The sequence below is a fragment of the Danio rerio genome, chromosome 2 (genome assembly GCF_049306965.1).
Source record: "Danio rerio strain Tuebingen ecotype United States chromosome 2, GRCz12tu, whole genome shotgun sequence".
In the NCBI taxonomy this organism is placed as follows: Eukaryota; Metazoa; Chordata; class Actinopteri; order Cypriniformes; family Danionidae; genus Danio; species Danio rerio.
The window spans coordinates 16,845,061-16,863,492 of record NC_133177.1 but is presented as its reverse complement, the minus strand read 5'-3'; the positions used below and the strand labels follow the sequence as shown (position 1 = coordinate 16,863,492).

The 18,432-nt window shown below is 54.2% G+C and overlaps 4 non-coding genes across 4 annotated transcripts; all 4 read right to left on the bottom strand.

Moving 5' to 3' along the window:
* Positions 1 to 2,870: 2,870 nt before the first annotated feature.
* Positions 2,871 to 3,061, bottom strand: LOC141379377 (U2 spliceosomal RNA). Its single transcript, XR_012395965.1, has one exon. It is a non-coding gene; the product is annotated as a U2 spliceosomal RNA (small nuclear RNA).
* A 4,335-nt stretch (positions 3,062 to 7,396) lies between these two features.
* On the bottom strand, positions 7,397 to 7,587 carry LOC141379281 (U2 spliceosomal RNA). The gene has a single exon (XR_012395810.1). It is a non-coding gene; the product is annotated as a U2 spliceosomal RNA (small nuclear RNA).
* Positions 7,588 to 11,922: 4,335 nt separating this feature from the next.
* Positions 11,923 to 12,113, bottom strand: LOC141379376 (U2 spliceosomal RNA). The gene has a single exon (XR_012395964.1). It is a non-coding gene; the product is annotated as a U2 spliceosomal RNA (small nuclear RNA).
* A 4,335-nt stretch (positions 12,114 to 16,448) lies between these two features.
* Positions 16,449 to 16,639, bottom strand: LOC141379374 (U2 spliceosomal RNA). Its single transcript, XR_012395963.1, has one exon. It is a non-coding gene; the product is annotated as a U2 spliceosomal RNA (small nuclear RNA).
* Positions 16,640 to 18,432: the final 1,793 nt, after the last annotated feature.

The following is an 18,432-nucleotide window of genomic DNA, read 5'->3' as shown; positions in this document are numbered from 1 at the left end:
CTTGATCTCTTGAAGGAGCCCAAGAGAATACCTCCAGGGCATTTCTTCCATGCCCAAACGAGCTGCCAGCAATTGGCAGGAATCAGTCACTCTTTCCGGGGCAGCTTGAGCTCTTGAAGGACCCCAAGAAAAGACCTCCAGGGCATTTCTTCCATGCCCAAAGGAGCTGCCCCAACTGGCAGGAATCAGTCACTCTTTCTGGGGCAGCCTCAGCTACTTAAGGGACCCCTGGGAAGGACCTCCAGGGTGATTCTTCCATGCCCACTTGAGCCACCACAGTCAGCGGGGAAGGAGTCACTCTTTCTGGGGCAGCTTCAGCTCTAAAGGGACCCCTGGGTAAGACTTGTGGAGGGTTTCTTGAATGCCAAAACGAGCTGCCAGCAACTGGCAGGAATCAGTCACTCTTYCTGGGGCAGCTTGAGCTCTTGAAGGACCCCAAGAACAAGACCTCCAGGGCGTTTCTTCCAAGCCCAAACGAGCTGCCACAATAGGCGGGAATCAGTCACTCTTTCTGGGGCAGCTAGACCTCTGGAAGGGCCCCAAGAACAGACCTCCAGGGCGTTTCTTCCATGCCCAAACGTGCTGCCCCAACTAGCAGGAATCAGTCACCCTGTCTGGGGCAGCTTCAGCTGCCCAAGGGACCATTGGGAAGGACGTCCAGGGTGATTCTTCCATGCCCACTTGAGCCACCACAGTCAGCGGGGAAGGAGTCACTCTTTCTGGGGCAGCTTCAGCTCTAAAGGGACCCCTGGGTAAGACTTGCGGAGGGTTTCTTGAATGCCAAAACGAGCTGCCAGCAACTGGCAGGAATCAGTCACTCTTTCTGGGGCAGCTTGAGCTCTTGAAGGGCCCCAAGAACAAGACCTCCAGGGCGTTTCTTCCATGCCCAATTGAGCTGCCACAATAAGCGGGAGTCAGTCACCCTGTCTGGGGCAGCTTCAGCTCCAAAGGGACCCCTGGGTAAGACTTATGGAGGGTTTCTTGAATGCCAAAACAAGCTGCCAGCAACTGCCACAATAGGCGGGAATCAGTCACTCTTTCTGGGGCAGCTAGACCTCTTGAAGGACCCCAAGAACAAGACCTCCAGGGCGTTTCTTCCAAGCCCAAACGAGCTGCCACAATAGGCGGGAATCAGTCACTCTTTCTGGGGCAGCTAGACCTCTGGAAGGGCCCCAAGAACAGACCTCCAGGGCGTTTCTTCCATGCCCAAACGTGCTGCCCCAACTAGCAGGAATCAGTCACCCTGTCTGGGGCAGCTTCAGCTGCCCAAGGGACCATTGGGAAGGACGTCCAGGGTGATTCTTCCATGCCCACTTGAGCCACCACAGTCAGCGGGGAAGGAGTCACTCTTTCTGGGGCAGCTTCAGCTCTAAAGGGACCCCTGGGTAAGACTTGCGGAGGGTTTCTTGAATGCCAAAACGAGCTGCCAGCAACTGGCAGGAATCAGTCACTCTTTCTGGGGCAGCTTGAGCTCTTGAAGGGCCCCAAGAACAAGACCTCCAGGGCGTTTCTTCCATGCCCAATTGAGCTGCCACAATAAGCGGGAGTCAGTCACCCTGTCTGGGGCAGCTTCAGCTCCAAAGGGACCCCTGGGTAAGACTTATGGAGGGTTTCTTGAATGCCAAAACAAGCTGCCAGCAACTGCCACAATAGGCGGGAATCAGTCACTCTTTCTGGGGCAGCTAGACCTCTTGAAGGACCCCAAGAACAAGACCTCCAGGGCGTTTCTTCCAAGCCCAAACGAGCTGCCACAATAGGCGGGAATCAGTCACTCTTTCTGGGGCAGCTAGACCTCTGGAAGGGCCCCAAGAACAGACCTCCAGGGCGTTTCTTCCAAGCCCAAACGAGATGCCTCCACAAGCGGCAATCAGTCACCCTTTCTGGGGCAGCTTCGGCTACTCAAGGGACCAGTGGGAAGGACTTCCAGGGCGATTCTTCCATGCCCACTTGAGCCACCATAATCAGCAGGAATCGGTCACTCTTTCTGGGGTGTGTTTTAGCTCTCAAAAGCGCCCTGGAAGGACTTCCATGGCCACAATTAGCGGGAAACCATCACCTTTTTTAGGGTCAGACCCAGCTCTTAAGGGACCCTTCCATGGGAAGGACTTCCAGAGCCTTTCTTCCAATCCAGCTTGGCCGGAAATCAGTCACCCTTTCCCGGGGATACGCTTAAGCTCCTAAGGGCCCCCCTTTCCGGAGCGTTTTTCCTTGCCCGCACTGGCCTTGACTCTGGCTGGGTAATCTTCACCCTCTCTGGGGGCAAGCACCTGCCCTGTGGGGGACCCTGGAGGAACACCTGTTCTCCAGCAGTGCCCGGGTAGCCCAAACTTAAGCCCGGGAACATTGACTTGGTTAACCGCAGGTGCCAGCCTTGCGTGCCGCTGGTGCCCCAAAGGGGCATGTACCTCTAGGCGCGGGACGTCCCCACACGTAGGCTGGGAGTTGGGGCCCCGGCCCGGCGCTTTGGACCCTGGGTGAATGCGACAGGAGCGGGGGTTTCATGCTTTGCCATTTTTCAAATCCTCTGCACAGCTCTCTGGACCCACCATCCCCCAGGTCAGACTTGGGTCCTGATTGGGAATTATCCTCTCCACAGCTCTCTGGACCCACCATCCCCCAGGTCAGACTTAGGTCCTGATTGGGAATTTTGGATGGATTTTTTTTATTTATTTTTTTTTCCTCCCTGAGTTGCAATATGTGCATCGTGGCTCATGGACTAGAATAAGAGGATCCTGCCAAGAGGGTTGTTCATGCTCACTGTCTAAACGAGCGCATAAGACAGATACCTAATCGCAAAGAAGCGCAAGTCCCTACATTCAATCTAACGTTATGTTAAATTTCATGCAATCTAGTTCTGCTGTTCACCGCTTAATGAGTGCACCGTTCCCGGAGGTACTGCAATACCAGGTCGATGCGTGGAGTGGGTGGAGCAAGCCCCTAACCCATCTCCCAGCTGCAAAAATCAATTTAATATATAGTGCCCGGGTAGGGCACGTATCAGATATTAAACTGATAAGAACAGATACTACACTTGATCTTAGCCAAAAGGCCGAGAAGCGATACCCACAAACTGTCAGCAGTAGGAGCCGCAATCTACGCCACAAATAATACAATGTCGGCAAGCATAACAGGTACTAATTTTTAACCCTTAAACCTCCAGCACATTTGCTGACAGACAGACAGACATAACATTTTAGGCTTAACTAAGAGCCGTTGGTGACCAAAAACAAACTCCAAGCTTGAATACGGCAAAGAGACGTGACTATGGGCCGCTGGTGCCCAATGAGGGTACTTGAAAAGCCCCTGTTTGAGAGACTTTTCCGACCAAGTCAGTGTAGTTGCCATCCCCCCTTCAGAAGTCCAGACCAGGATTTTGTCTGGGCCGGCCTCGGAGATCAACCTGTCTTCCTTTACCTGCTTGAGCCTTGGGAAAAGACTTCCATGCCCGTATGAGCCACCACAGTCAGCGGGAATCAGTGACTCTTTTTTGGGGCAGCTCCAGCTCTAAAGGAACCCCTGGAAAGGACTTGCATGGCATTTCTTCCATGCCCGCGTGAGCCACCACATCAGTCACTCCTTCTGGGGCAGCTTGAGCTCTTGAAGGAGCCCAAGAAAAGACCTCCAGGGCATTTCTTCCAATCCCAAACGAGCTGCCCCAACTAGCAGGAATCAGTCACTCTTTCTGGGGCAGCCTCAGCTACTTAAGGGACCCCTGGGAAGGACCTCCAGGGTGATTCTTCCATGCCCACTTGAGCCACCACAGTCAGCGGGGAAGGAGTCACTCTTTCTGGGGCAGCTTCAGCTCTAAAGGGACCCCTGGGTAAGACTTGCGGAGGGTTTCTTGAATGCCAAAACGAGCTGCCAGCAACTGGCAGGAATCAGTCACTCTTTCTGGGGCAGCTTGAGCTCTTGAAGGACCCCAAGAAAAGACCTCCAGGGCATTTCTTCCATGCCCAAAGGAGCTGCCCCAACTAGCAGGAATCAGTCACTCTTTGTGGGGTAGCTTCAGCTACTTAAGGGACCATTGGGAAGGACCTCCAGGGTGATTCTTTCATGCCCACTTGAGCCACCACAATCAGCGGGAATCAGTCACTCTTTTTGGGGCAGCTTCAGCTCTAAAGGGAACCCTGGGAAAGACCTCCAGAGAGTTTCTTGCGTGCCCGAACGAGCTGCCAGCAATTGGCAGGAACCAGCCACTCTTTCCGGGGGCAGCTTCAGCTCTGAAGGGAACCCTGGAAAAAGACTTCCAGGGGGCTTCTTGAACGCCCACGCGAGCTGCCAGCTCCTGGCAGGGATCAGTCACTCTTTCTGGGACAGCTTGAGCTCGTGAAGTAGCCCAAGAAAAGACCTCCAGGGTGTTTCTTCCATGCCCACTTGAGCCACCACAGTCGGCGGGGAATCAGTCACTCTTTCCGGGGGCGGCTTCAGCTCAAAATGGACCCCTGGGAAAGACTTCCAGAGGGTTTCTTGAATGCCCTAACGAGCTGCCAGCAACTGGCAGGAATATGTCACTCTTTCCGGGGCAGCTTGATCTCTTGAAGGAGCCCAAGAGAATACCTCCAGGGCATTTCTTCCATGCCCAAACGAGCTGCCAGCAATTGGCAGGAATCAGTCACTCTTTCCGGGGCAGCTTGAGCTCTTGAAGGACCCCAAGAAAAGACCTCCAGGGCATTTCTTCCATGCCCAAAGGAGCTGCCCCAACTGGCAGGAATCAGTCACTCTTTCTGGGGCAGCCTCAGCTACTTAAGGGACCCCTGGGAAGGACCTCCAGGGTGATTCTTCCATGCCCACTTGAGCCACCACAGTCAGCGGGGAAGGAGTCACTCTTTCTGGGGCAGCTTCAGCTCTAAAGGGACCCCTGGGTAAGACTTGTGGAGGGTTTCTTGAATGCCAAAACGAGCTGCCAGCAACTGGCAGGAATCAGTCACTCTTTCTGGGGCAGCTTGAGCTCTTGAAGGACCCCAAGAACAAGACCTCCAGGGCGTTTCTTCCAAGCCCAAACGAGCTGCCACAATAGGCGGGAATCAGTCACTCTTTCTGGGGCAGCTAGACCTCTGGAAGGGCCCCAAGAACAGACCTCCAGGGCGTTTCTTCCATGCCCAAACGTGCTGCCCCAACTAGCAGGAATCAGTCACCCTGTCTGGGGCAGCTTCAGCTGCCCAAGGGACCATTGGGAAGGACGTCCAGGGTGATTCTTCCATGCCCACTTGAGCCACCACAGTCAGCGGGGAAGGAGTCACTCTTTCTGGGGCAGCTTCAGCTCTAAAGGGACCCCTGGGTAAGACTTGCGGAGGGTTTCTTGAATGCCAAAACGAGCTGCCAGCAACTGGCAGGAATCAGTCACTCTTTCTGGGGCAGCTTGAGCTCTTGAAGGGCCCCAAGAACAGGACCTCCAGGGCGTTTCTTCCATGCCCAATTGAGCTGCCACAATAAGCGGGAGTCAGTCACCCTGTCTGGGGCAGCTTCAGCTCCAAAGGGACCCCTGGGTAAGACTTATGGAGGGTTTCTTGAATGCCAAAACAAGCTGCCAGCAACTGCCACAATAGGCGGGAATCAGTCACTCTTTCTGGGGCAGCTAGACCTCTTGAAGGACCCCAAGAACAAGACCTCCAGGGCGTTTCTTCCAAGCCCAAACGAGCTGCCACAATAGGCGGGAATCAGTCACTCTTTCTGGGGCAGCTAGACCTCTGGAAGGGCCCCAAGAACAGACCTCCAGGGCGTTTCTTCCATGCCCAAACGTGCTGCCCCAACTAGCAGGAATCAGTCACCCTGTCTGGGGCAGCTTCAGCTGCCCAAGGGACCATTGGGAAGGACGTCCAGGGTGATTCTTCCATGCCCACTTGAGCCACCACAGTCAGCGGGGAAGGAGTCACTCTTTCTGGGGCAGCTTCAGCTCTAAAGGGACCCCTGGGTAAGACTTGCGGAGGGTTTCTTGAATGCCAAAACGAGCTGCCAGCAACTGGCAGGAATCAGTCACTCTTTCTGGGGCAGCTTGAGCTCTTGAAGGGCCCCAAGAACAAGACCTCCAGGGCGTTTCTTCCATGCCCAATTGAGCTGCCACAATAAGCGGGAGTCAGTCACCCTGTCTGGGGCAGCTTCAGCTCCAAAGGGACCCCTGGGTAAGACTTATGGAGGGTTTCTTGAATGCCAAAACAAGCTGCCAGCAACTGCCACAATAGGCGGGAATCAGTCACTCTTTCTGGGGCAGCTAGACCTCTTGAAGGACCCCAAGAACAAGACCTCCAGGGCGTTTCTTCCAAGCCCAAACGAGCTGCCACAATAGGCGGGAATCAGTCACTCTTTCTGGGGCAGCTAGACCTCTGGAAGGGCCCCAAGAACAGACCTCCAGGGCGTTTCTTCCAAGCCCAAACGAGATGCCTCCACAAGCGGCAATCAGTCACCCTTTCTGGGGCAGCTTCGGCTACTCAAGGGACCAGTGGGAAGGACTTCCAGGGCGATTCTTCCATGCCCACTTGAGCCACCATAATCAGCAGGAATCGGTCACTCTTTCTGGGGTGTGTTTTAGCTCTCAAAAGCGCCCTGGAAGGACTTCCATGGCCACAATTAGCGGGAAACCATCACCTTTTTTAGGGTCAGACCCAGCTCTTAAGGGACCCTTCCATGGGAAGGACTTCCAGAGCCTTTCTTCCAATCCAGCTTGGCCGGAAATCAGTCACCCTTTCCCGGGGATACGCTTAAGCTCCTAAGGGCCCCCCTTTCCGGAGCGTTTTTCCTTGCCCGCACTGGCCTTGACTCTGGCTGGGTAATCTTCACCCTCTCTGGGGGCAAGCACCTGCCCTGTGGGGGACCCTGGAGGAACACCTGTTCTCCAGCAGTGCCCGGGTAGCCCAAACTTAAGCCCGGGAACATTGACTTGGTTAACCGCAGGTGCCAGCCTTGCGTGCCGCTGGTGCCCCAAAGGGGCATGTACCTCTAGGCGCGGGACGTCCCCACACGTAGGCTGGGAGTTGGGGCCCCGGCCCGGCGCTTTGGACCCTGGGTGAATGCGACAGGAGCGGGGGTTTCATGCTTTGCCATTTTTCAAATCCTCTGCACAGCTCTCTGGACCCACCATCCCCCAGGTCAGACTTGGGTCCTGATTGGGAATTATCCTCTCCACAGCTCTCTGGACCCACCATCCCCCAGGTCAGACTTAGGTCCTGATTGGGAATTTTGGATGGATTTTTTTTATTTATTTTTTTTTCCTCCCTGAGTTGCAATATGTGCATCGTGGCTCATGGACTAGAATAAGAGGATCCTGCCAAGAGGGTTGTTCATGCTCACTGTCTAAACGAGCGCATAAGACAGATACCTAATCGCAAAGAAGCGCAAGTCCCTACATTCAATCTAACGTTATGTTAAATTTCATGCAATCTAGTTCTGCTGTTCACCGCTTAATGAGTGCACCGTTCCCGGAGGTACTGCAATACCAGGTCGATGCGTGGAGTGGGTGGAGCAAGCCCCTAACCCATCTCCCAGCTGCAAAAATCAATTTAATATATAGTGCCCTGGTAGGGCACGTATCAGATATTAAACTGATAAGAACAGATACTACACTTGATCTTAGCCAAAAGGCCGAGAAGCGATACCCACAAACTGTCAGCAGTAGGAGCCGCAATCTACGCCACAAATAATACAATGTCGGCAAGCATAACAGGTACTAATTTTTAACCCTTAAACCTCCAGCACATTTGCTGACAGACAGACAGACATAACATTTTAGGCTTAACTAAGAGCCGTTGGTGACCAAAAACAAACTCCAAGCTTGAATACGGCAAAGAGACGTGACTATGGGCCGCTGGTGCCCAATGAGGGTACTTGAAAAGCCCCTGTTTGAGAGACTTTTCCGACCAAGTCAGTGTAGTTGCCATCCCCCCTTCAGAAGTCCAGACCAGGATTTTGTCTGGGCCGGCCTCGGAGATCAACCTGTCTTCCTTTACCTGCTTGAGCCTTGGGAAAAGACTTCCATGCCCGTATGAGCCACCACAGTCAGCGGGAATCAGTGACTCTTTTTTGGGGCAGCTCCAGCTCTAAAGGAACCCCTGGAAAGGACTTGCATGGCATTTCTTCCATGCCCGCGTGAGCCACCACATCAGTCACTCCTTCTGGGGCAGCTTGAGCTCTTGAAGGAGCCCAAGAAAAGACCTCCAGGGCATTTCTTCCAATCCCAAACGAGCTGCCCCAACTAGCAGGAATCAGTCACTCTTTCTGGGGCAGCCTCAGCTACTTAAGGGACCCCTGGGAAGGACCTCCAGGGTGATTCTTCCATGCCCACTTGAGCCACCACAGTCAGCGGGGAAGGAGTCACTCTTTCTGGGGCAGCTTCAGCTCTAAAGGGACCCCTGGGTAAGACTTGCGGAGGGTTTCTTGAATGCCAAAACGAGCTGCCAGCAACTGGCAGGAATCAGTCACTCTTTCTGGGGCAGCTTGAGCTCTTGAAGGACCCCAAGAAAAGACCTCCAGGGCATTTCTTCCATGCCCAAAGGAGCTGCCCCAACTAGCAGGAATCAGTCACTCTTTGTGGGGTAGCTTCAGCTACTTAAGGGACCATTGGGAAGGACCTCCAGGGTGATTCTTTCATGCCCACTTGAGCCACCACAATCAGCGGGAATCAGTCACTCTTTTTGGGGCAGCTTCAGCTCTAAAGGGAACCCTGGGAAAGACCTCCAGAGAGTTTCTTGCGTGCCCGAACGAGCTGCCAGCAATTGGCAGGAACCAGCCACTCTTTCCGGGGGCAGCTTCAGCTCTGAAGGGAACCCTGGAAAAAGACTTCCAGGGGGCTTCTTGAACGCCCACGCGAGCTGCCAGCTCCTGGCAGGGATCAGTCACTCTTTCTGGGACAGCTTGAGCTCGTGAAGTAGCCCAAGAAAAGACCTCCAGGGTGTTTCTTCCATGCCCACTTGAGCCACCACAGTCGGCGGGGAATCAGTCACTCTTTCCGGGGGCGGCTTCAGCTCAAAATGGACCCCTGGGAAAGACTTCCAGAGGGTTTCTTGAATGCCCTAACGAGCTGCCAGCAACTGGCAGGAATATGTCACTCTTTCCGGGGCAGCTTGATCTCTTGAAGGAGCCCAAGAGAATACCTCCAGGGCATTTCTTCCATGCCCAAACGAGCTGCCAGCAATTGGCAGGAATCAGTCACTCTTTCCGGGGCAGCTTGAGCTCTTGAAGGACCCCAAGAAAAGACCTCCAGGGCATTTCTTCCATGCCCAAAGGAGCTGCCCCAACTGGCAGGAATCAGTCACTCTTTCTGGGGCAGCCTCAGCTACTTAAGGGACCCCTGGGAAGGACCTCCAGGGTGATTCTTCCATGCCCACTTGAGCCACCACAGTCAGCGGGGAAGGAGTCACTCTTTCTGGGGCAGCTTCAGCTCTAAAGGGACCCCTGGGTAAGACTTGTGGAGGGTTTCTTGAATGCCAAAACGAGCTGCCAGCAACTGGCAGGAATCAGTCACTCTTTCTGGGGCAGCTTGAGCTCTTGAAGGACCCCAAGAACAAGACCTCCAGGGCGTTTCTTCCAAGCCCAAACGAGCTGCCACAATAGGCGGGAATCAGTCACTCTTTCTGGGGCAGCTAGACCTCTGGAAGGGCCCCAAGAACAGACCTCCAGGGCGTTTCTTCCATGCCCAAACGTGCTGCCCCAACTAGCAGGAATCAGTCACCCTGTCTGGGGCAGCTTCAGCTGCCCAAGGGACCATTGGGAAGGACGTCCAGGGTGATTCTTCCATGCCCACTTGAGCCACCACAGTCAGCGGGGAAGGAGTCACTCTTTCTGGGGCAGCTTCAGCTCTAAAGGGACCCCTGGGTAAGACTTGCGGAGGGTTTCTTGAATGCCAAAACGAGCTGCCAGCAACTGGCAGGAATCAGTCACTCTTTCTGGGGCAGCTTGAGCTCTTGAAGGGCCCCAAGAACAAGACCTCCAGGGCGTTTCTTCCATGCCCAATTGAGCTGCCACAATAAGCGGGAGTCAGTCACCCTGTCTGGGGCAGCTTCAGCTCCAAAGGGACCCCTGGGTAAGACTTATGGAGGGTTTCTTGAATGCCAAAACAAGCTGCCAGCAACTGCCACAATAGGCGGGAATCAGTCACTCTTTCTGGGGCAGCTAGACCTCTTGAAGGACCCCAAGAACAAGACCTCCAGGGCGTTTCTTCCAAGCCCAAACGAGCTGCCACAATAGGCGGGAATCAGTCACTCTTTCTGGGGCAGCTAGACCTCTGGAAGGGCCCCAAGAACAGACCTCCAGGGCGTTTCTTCCATGCCCAAACGTGCTGCCCCAACTAGCAGGAATCAGTCACCCTGTCTGGGGCAGCTTCAGCTGCCCAAGGGACCATTGGGAAGGACGTCCAGGGTGATTCTTCCATGCCCACTTGAGCCACCACAGTCAGCGGGGAAGGAGTCACTCTTTCTGGGGCAGCTTCAGCTCTAAAGGGACCCCTGGGTAAGACTTGCGGAGGGTTTCTTGAATGCCAAAACGAGCTGCCAGCAACTGGCAGGAATCAGTCACTCTTTCTGGGGCAGCTTGAGCTCTTGAAGGGCCCCAAGAACAAGACCTCCAGGGCGTTTCTTCCATGCCCAATTGAGCTGCCACAATAAGCGGGAGTCAGTCACCCTGTCTGGGGCAGCTTCAGCTCCAAAGGGACCCCTGGGTAAGACTTATGGAGGGTTTCTTGAATGCCAAAACAAGCTGCCAGCAACTGCCACAATAGGCGGGAATCAGTCACTCTTTCTGGGGCAGCTAGACCTCTTGAAGGACCCCAAGAACAAGACCTCCAGGGCGTTTCTTCCAAGCCCAAACGAGCTGCCACAATAGGCGGGAATCAGTCACTCTTTCTGGGGCAGCTAGACCTCTGGAAGGGCCCCAAGAACAGACCTCCAGGGCGTTTCTTCCAAGCCCAAACGAGATGCCTCCACAAGCGGCAATCAGTCACCCTTTCTGGGGCAGCTTCGGCTACTCAAGGGACCAGTGGGAAGGACTTCCAGGGCGATTCTTCCATGCCCACTTGAGCCACCATAATCAGCAGGAATCGGTCACTCTTTCTGGGGTGTGTTTTAGCTCTCAAAAGCGCCCTGGAAGGACTTCCATGGCCACAATTAGCGGGAAACCATCACCTTTTTTAGGGTCAGACCCAGCTCTTAAGGGACCCTTCCATGGGAAGGACTTCCAGAGCCTTTCTTCCAATCCAGCTTGGCCGGAAATCAGTCACCCTTTCCCGGGGATACGCTTAAGCTCCTAAGGGCCCCCCTTTCCGGAGCGTTTTTCCTTGCCCGCACTGGCCTTGACTCTGGCTGGGTAATCTTCACCCTCTCTGGGGGCAAGCACCTGCCCTGTGGGGGACCCTGGAGGAACACCTGTTCTCCAGCAGTGCCCGGGTAGCCCAAACTTAAGCCCGGGAACATTGACTTGGTTAACCGCAGGTGCCAGCCTTGCGTGCCGCTGGTGCCCCAAAGGGGCATGTACCTCTAGGCGCGGGACGTCCCCACACGTAGGCTGGGAGTTGGGGCCCCGGCCCGGCGCTTTGGACCCTGGGTGAATGCGACAGGAGCGGGGGTTTCATGCTTTGCCATTTTTCAAATCCTCTGCACAGCTCTCTGGACCCACCATCCCCCAGGTCAGACTTGGGTCCTGATTGGGAATTATCCTCTCCACAGCTCTCTGGACCCACCATCCCCCAGGTCAGACTTAGGTCCTGATTGGGAATTTTGGATGGATTTTTTTTATTTATTTTTTTTTCCTCCCTGAGTTGCAATATGTGCATCGTGGCTCATGGACTAGAATAAGAGGATCCTGCCAAGAGGGTTGTTCATGCTCACTGTCTAAACGAGCGCATAAGACAGATACCTAATCGCAAAGAAGCGCAAGTCCCTACATTCAATCTAACGTTATGTTAAATTTCATGCAATCTAGTTCTGCTGTTCACCGCTTAATGAGTGCACCGTTCCCGGAGGTACTGCAATACCAGGTCGATGCGTGGAGTGGGTGGAGCAAGCCCCTAACCCATCTCCCAGCTGCAAAAATCAATTTAATATATAGTGCCCGGGTAGGGCACGTATCAGATATTAAACTGATAAGAACAGATACTACACTTGATCTTAGCCAAAAGGCCGAGAAGCGATACCCACAAACTGTCAGCAGTAGGAGCCGCAATCTACGCCACAAATAATACAATGTCGGCAAGCATAACAGGTACTAATTTTTAACCCTTAAACCTCCAGCACATTTGCTGACAGACAGACAGACATAACATTTTAGGCTTAACTAAGAGCCGTTGGTGACCAAAAACAAACTCCAAGCTTGAATACGGCAAAGAGACGTGACTATGGGCCGCTGGTGCCCAATGAGGGTACTTGAAAAGCCCCTGTTTGAGAGACTTTTCCGACCAAGTCAGTGTAGTTGCCATCCCCCCTTCAGAAGTCCAGACCAGGATTTTGTCTGGGCCGGCCTCGGAGATCAACCTGTCTTCCTTTACCTGCTTGAGCCTTGGGAAAAGACTTCCATGCCCGTATGAGCCACCACAGTCAGCGGGAATCAGTGACTCTTTTTTGGGGCAGCTCCAGCTCTAAAGGAACCCCTGGAAAGGACTTGCATGGCATTTCTTCCATGCCCGCGTGAGCCACCACATCAGTCACTCCTTCTGGGGCAGCTTGAGCTCTTGAAGGAGCCCAAGAAAAGACCTCCAGGGCATTTCTTCCAATCCCAAACGAGCTGCCCCAACTAGCAGGAATCAGTCACTCTTTCTGGGGCAGCCTCAGCTACTTAAGGGACCCCTGGGAAGGACCTCCAGGGTGATTCTTCCATGCCCACTTGAGCCACCACAGTCAGCGGGGAAGGAGTCACTCTTTCTGGGGCAGCTTCAGCTCTAAAGGGACCCCTGGGTAAGACTTGCGGAGGGTTTCTTGAATGCCAAAACGAGCTGCCAGCAACTGGCAGGAATCAGTCACTCTTTCTGGGGCAGCTTGAGCTCTTGAAGGACCCCAAGAAAAGACCTCCAGGGCATTTCTTCCATGCCCAAAGGAGCTGCCCCAACTAGCAGGAATCAGTCACTCTTTGTGGGGTAGCTTCAGCTACTTAAGGGACCATTGGGAAGGACCTCCAGGGTGATTCTTTCATGCCCACTTGAGCCACCACAATCAGCGGGAATCAGTCACTCTTTTTGGGGCAGCTTCAGCTCTAAAGGGAACCCTGGGAAAGACCTCCAGAGAGTTTCTTGCGTGCCCGAACGAGCTGCCAGCAATTGGCAGGAACCAGCCACTCTTTCCGGGGGCAGCTTCAGCTCTGAAGGGAACCCTGGAAAAAGACTTCCAGGGGGCTTCTTGAACGCCCACGCGAGCTGCCAGCTCCTGGCAGGGATCAGTCACTCTTTCTGGGACAGCTTGAGCTCGTGAAGTAGCCCAAGAAAAGACCTCCAGGGTGTTTCTTCCATGCCCACTTGAGCCACCACAGTCGGCGGGGAATCAGTCACTCTTTCCGGGGGCGGCTTCAGCTCAAAATGGACCCCTGGGAAAGACTTCCAGAGGGTTTCTTGAATGCCCTAACGAGCTGCCAGCAACTGGCAGGAATATGTCACTCTTTCCGGGGCAGCTTGATCTCTTGAAGGAGCCCAAGAGAATACCTCCAGGGCATTTCTTCCATGCCCAAACGAGCTGCCAGCAATTGGCAGGAATCAGTCACTCTTTCCGGGGCAGCTTGAGCTCTTGAAGGACCCCAAGAAAAGACCTCCAGGGCATTTCTTCCATGCCCAAAGGAGCTGCCCCAACTGGCAGGAATCAGTCACTCTTTCTGGGGCAGCCTCAGCTACTTAAGGGACCCCTGGGAAGGACCTCCAGGGTGATTCTTCCATGCCCACTTGAGCCACCACAGTCAGCGGGGAAGGAGTCACTCTTTCTGGGGCAGCTTCAGCTCTAAAGGGACCCCTGGGTAAGACTTGTGGAGGGTTTCTTGAATGCCAAAACGAGCTGCCAGCAACTGGCAGGAATCAGTCACTCTTCCTGGGGCAGCTTGAGCTCTTGAAGGACCCCAAGAACAAGACCTCCAGGGCGTTTCTTCCAAGCCCAAACGAGCTGCCACAATAGGCGGGAATCAGTCACTCTTTCTGGGGCAGCTAGACCTCTGGAAGGGCCCCAAGAACAGACCTCCAGGGCGTTTCTTCCATGCCCAAACGTGCTGCCCCAACTAGCAGGAATCAGTCACCCTGTCTGGGGCAGCTTCAGCTGCCCAAGGGACCATTGGGAAGGACGTCCAGGGTGATTCTTCCATGCCCACTTGAGCCACCACAGTCAGCGGGGAAGGAGTCACTCTTTCTGGGGCAGCTTCAGCTCTAAAGGGACCCCTGGGTAAGACTTGCGGAGGGTTTCTTGAATGCCAAAACGAGCTGCCAGCAACTGGCAGGAATCAGTCACTCTTTCTGGGGCAGCTTGAGCTCTTGAAGGGCCCCAAGAACAAGACCTCCAGGGCGTTTCTTCCATGCCCAATTGAGCTGCCACAATAAGCGGGAGTCAGTCACCCTGTCTGGGGCAGCTTCAGCTCCAAAGGGACCCCTGGGTAAGACTTATGGAGGGTTTCTTGAATGCCAAAACAAGCTGCCAGCAACTGCCACAATAGGCGGGAATCAGTCACTCTTTCTGGGGCAGCTAGACCTCTTGAAGGACCCCAAGAACAAGACCTCCAGGGCGTTTCTTCCAAGCCCAAACGAGCTGCCACAATAGGCGGGAATCAGTCACTCTTTCTGGGGCAGCTAGACCTCTGGAAGGGCCCCAAGAACAGACCTCCAGGGCGTTTCTTCCATGCCCAAACGTGCTGCCCCAACTAGCAGGAATCAGTCACCCTGTCTGGGGCAGCTTCAGCTGCCCAAGGGACCATTGGGAAGGACGTCCAGGGTGATTCTTCCATGCCCACTTGAGCCACCACAGTCAGCGGGGAAGGAGTCACTCTTTCTGGGGCAGCTTCAGCTCTAAAGGGACCCCTGGGTAAGACTTGCGGAGGGTTTCTTGAATGCCAAAACGAGCTGCCAGCAACTGGCAGGAATCAGTCACTCTTTCTGGGGCAGCTTGAGCTCTTGAAGGGCCCCAAGAACAAGACCTCCAGGGCGTTTCTTCCATGCCCAATTGAGCTGCCACAATAAGCGGGAGTCAGTCACCCTGTCTGGGGCAGCTTCAGCTCCAAAGGGACCCCTGGGTAAGACTTATGGAGGGTTTCTTGAATGCCAAAACAAGCTGCCAGCAACTGCCACAATAGGCGGGAATCAGTCACTCTTTCTGGGGCAGCTAGACCTCTTGAAGGACCCCAAGAACAAGACCTCCAGGGCGTTTCTTCCAAGCCCAAACGAGCTGCCACAATAGGCGGGAATCAGTCACTCTTTCTGGGGCAGCTAGACCTCTGGAAGGGCCCCAAGAACAGACCTCCAGGGCGTTTCTTCCAAGCCCAAACGAGATGCCTCCACAAGCGGCAATCAGTCACCCTTTCTGGGGCAGCTTCGGCTACTCAAGGGACCAGTGGGAAGGACTTCCAGGGCGATTCTTCCATGCCCACTTGAGCCACCATAATCAGCAGGAATCGGTCACTCTTTCTGGGGTGTGTTTTAGCTCTCAAAAGCGCCCTGGAAGGACTTCCATGGCCACAATTAGCGGGAAACCATCACCTTTTTTAGGGTCAGACCCAGCTCTTAAGGGACCCTTCCATGGGAAGGACTTCCAGAGCCTTTCTTCCAATCCAGCTTGGCCGGAAATCAGTCACCCTTTCCCGGGGATACGCTTAAGCTCCTAAGGGCCCCCCTTTCCGGAGCGTTTTTCCTTGCCCGCACTGGCCTTGACTCTGGCTGGGTAATCTTCACCCTCTCTGGGGGCAAGCACCTGCCCTGTGGGGGACCCTGGAGGAACACCTGTTCTCCAGCAGTGCCCGGGTAGCCCAAACTTAAGCCCGGGAACATTGACTTGGTTAACCGCAGGTGCCAGCCTTGCGTGCCGCTGGTGCCCCAAAGGGGCATGTACCTCTAGGCGCGGGACGTCCCCACACGTAGGCTGGGAGTTGGGGCCCCGGCCCGGCGCTTTGGACCCTGGGTGAATGCGACAGGAGCGGGGGTTTCATGCTTTGCCATTTTTCAAATCCTCTGCACAGCTCTCTGGACCCACCATCCCCCAGGTCAGACTTGGGTCCTGATTGGGAATTATCCTCTCCACAGCTCTCTGGACCCACCATCCCCCAGGTCAGACTTAGGTCCTGATTGGGAATTTTGGATGGATTTTTTTTATTTATTTTTTTTTCCTCCCTGAGTTGCAATATGTGCATCGTGGCTCATGGACTAGAATAAGAGGATCCTGCCAAGAGGGTTGTTCATGCTCACTGTCTAAACGAGCGCATAAGACAGATACCTAATCGCAAAGAAGCGCAAGTCCCTACATTCAATCTAACGTTATGTTAAATTTCATGCAATCTAGTTCTGCTGTTCACCGCTTAATGAGTGCACCGTTCCCGGAGGTACTGCAATACCAGGTCGATGCGTGGAGTGGGTGGAGCAAGCCCCTAACCCATCTCCCAGCTGCAAAAATCAATTTAATATATAGTGCCCGGGTAGGGCACGTATCAGATATTAAACTGATAAGAACAGATACTACACTTGATCTTAGCCAAAAGGCCGAGAAGCGATACCCACAAACTGTCAGCAGTAGGAGCCGCAATCTACGCCACAAATAATACAATGTCGGCAAGCATAACAGGTACTAATTTTTAACCCTTAAACCTCCAGCACATTTGCTGACAGACAGACAGACATAACATTTTAGGCTTAACTAAGAGCCGTTGGTGACCAAAAACAAACTCCAAGCTTGAATACGGCAAAGAGACGTGACTATGGGCCGCTGGTGCCCAATGAGGGTACTTGAAAAGCCCCTGTTTGAGAGACTTTTCCGACCAAGTCAGTGTAGTTGCCATCCCCCCTTCAGAAGTCCAGACCAGGATTTTGTCTGGGCCGGCCTCGGAGATCAACCTGTCTTCCTTTACCTGCTTGAGCCTTGGGAAAAGACTTCCATGCCCGTATGAGCCACCACAGTCAGCGGGAATCAGTGACTCTTTTTTGGGGCAGCTCCAGCTCTAAAGGAACCCCTGGAAAGGACTTGCATGGCATTTCTTCCATGCCCGCGTGAGCCACCACATCAGTCACTCCTTCTGGGGCAGCTTGAGCTCTTGAAGGAGCCCAAGAAAAGACCTCCAGGGCATTTCTTCCAATCCCAAACGAGCTGCCCCAACTAGCAGGAATCAGTCACTCTTTCTGGGGCAGCCTCAGCTACTTAAGGGACCCCTGGGAAGGACCTCCAGGGTGATTCTTCCATGCCCACTTGAGCCACCACAGTCAGCGGGGAAGGAGTCACTCTTTCTGGGGCAGCTTCAGCTCTAAAGGGACCCCTGGGTAAGACTTGCGGAGGGTTTCTTGAATGCCAAAACGAGCTGCCAGCAACTGGCAGGAATCAGTCACTCTTTCTGGGGCAGCTTGAGCTCTTGAAGGACCCCAAGAAAAGACCTCCAGGGCATTTCTTCCATGCCCAAAGGAGCTGCCCCAACTAGCAGGAATCAGTCACTCTTTGTGGGGTAGCTTCAGCTACTTAAGGGACCATTGGGAAGGACCTCCAGGGTGATTCTTTCATGCCCACTTGAGCCACCACAATCAGCGGGAATCAGTCACTCTTTTTGGGGCAGCTTCAGCTCTAAAGGGAACCCTGGGAAAGACCTCCAGAGAGTTTCTTGCGTGCCCGAACGAGCTGCCAGCAATTGGCAGGAACCAGCCACTCTTTCCGGGGGCAGCTTCAGCTCTGAAGGGAACCCTGGAAAAAGACTTCCAGGGGGCTTCTTGAACGCCCACGCGAGCTGCCAGCTCCTGGCAGGGATCAGTCACTCTTTCTGGGACAGCTTGAGCTCGTGAAGTAGCCCAAGAAAAGACCTCCAGGGTGTTTCTTCCATGCCCACTTGAGCCACCACAGTCGGCGGGGAATCAGTCACTCTTTCCGGGGGCGGCTTCAGCTCAAAATGGACCCCTGGGAAAGACTTCCAGAGGGTTTCTTGAATGCCCTAACGAGCTGCCAGCAACTGGCAGGAATATGTCACTCTTTCCGGGGCAGCTTGATCTCTTGAAGGAGCCCAAGAGAATACCTCCAGGGCATTTCTTCCATGCCCAAACGAGCTGCCAGCAATTGGCAGGAATCAGTCACTCTTTCCGGGGCAGCTTGAGCTCTTGAAGGACCCCAAGAAAAGACCTCCAGGGCATTTCTTCCATGCCCAAAGGAGCTGCCCCAACTGGCAGGAATCAGTCACTCTTTCTGGGGCAGCCTCAGCTACTTAAGGGACCCCTGGGAAGGACCTCCAGGGTGATTCTTCCATGCCCACTTGAGCCACCACAGTCAGCGGGGAAGGAGTCACTCTTTCTGGGGCAGCTTCAGCTCTAAAGGG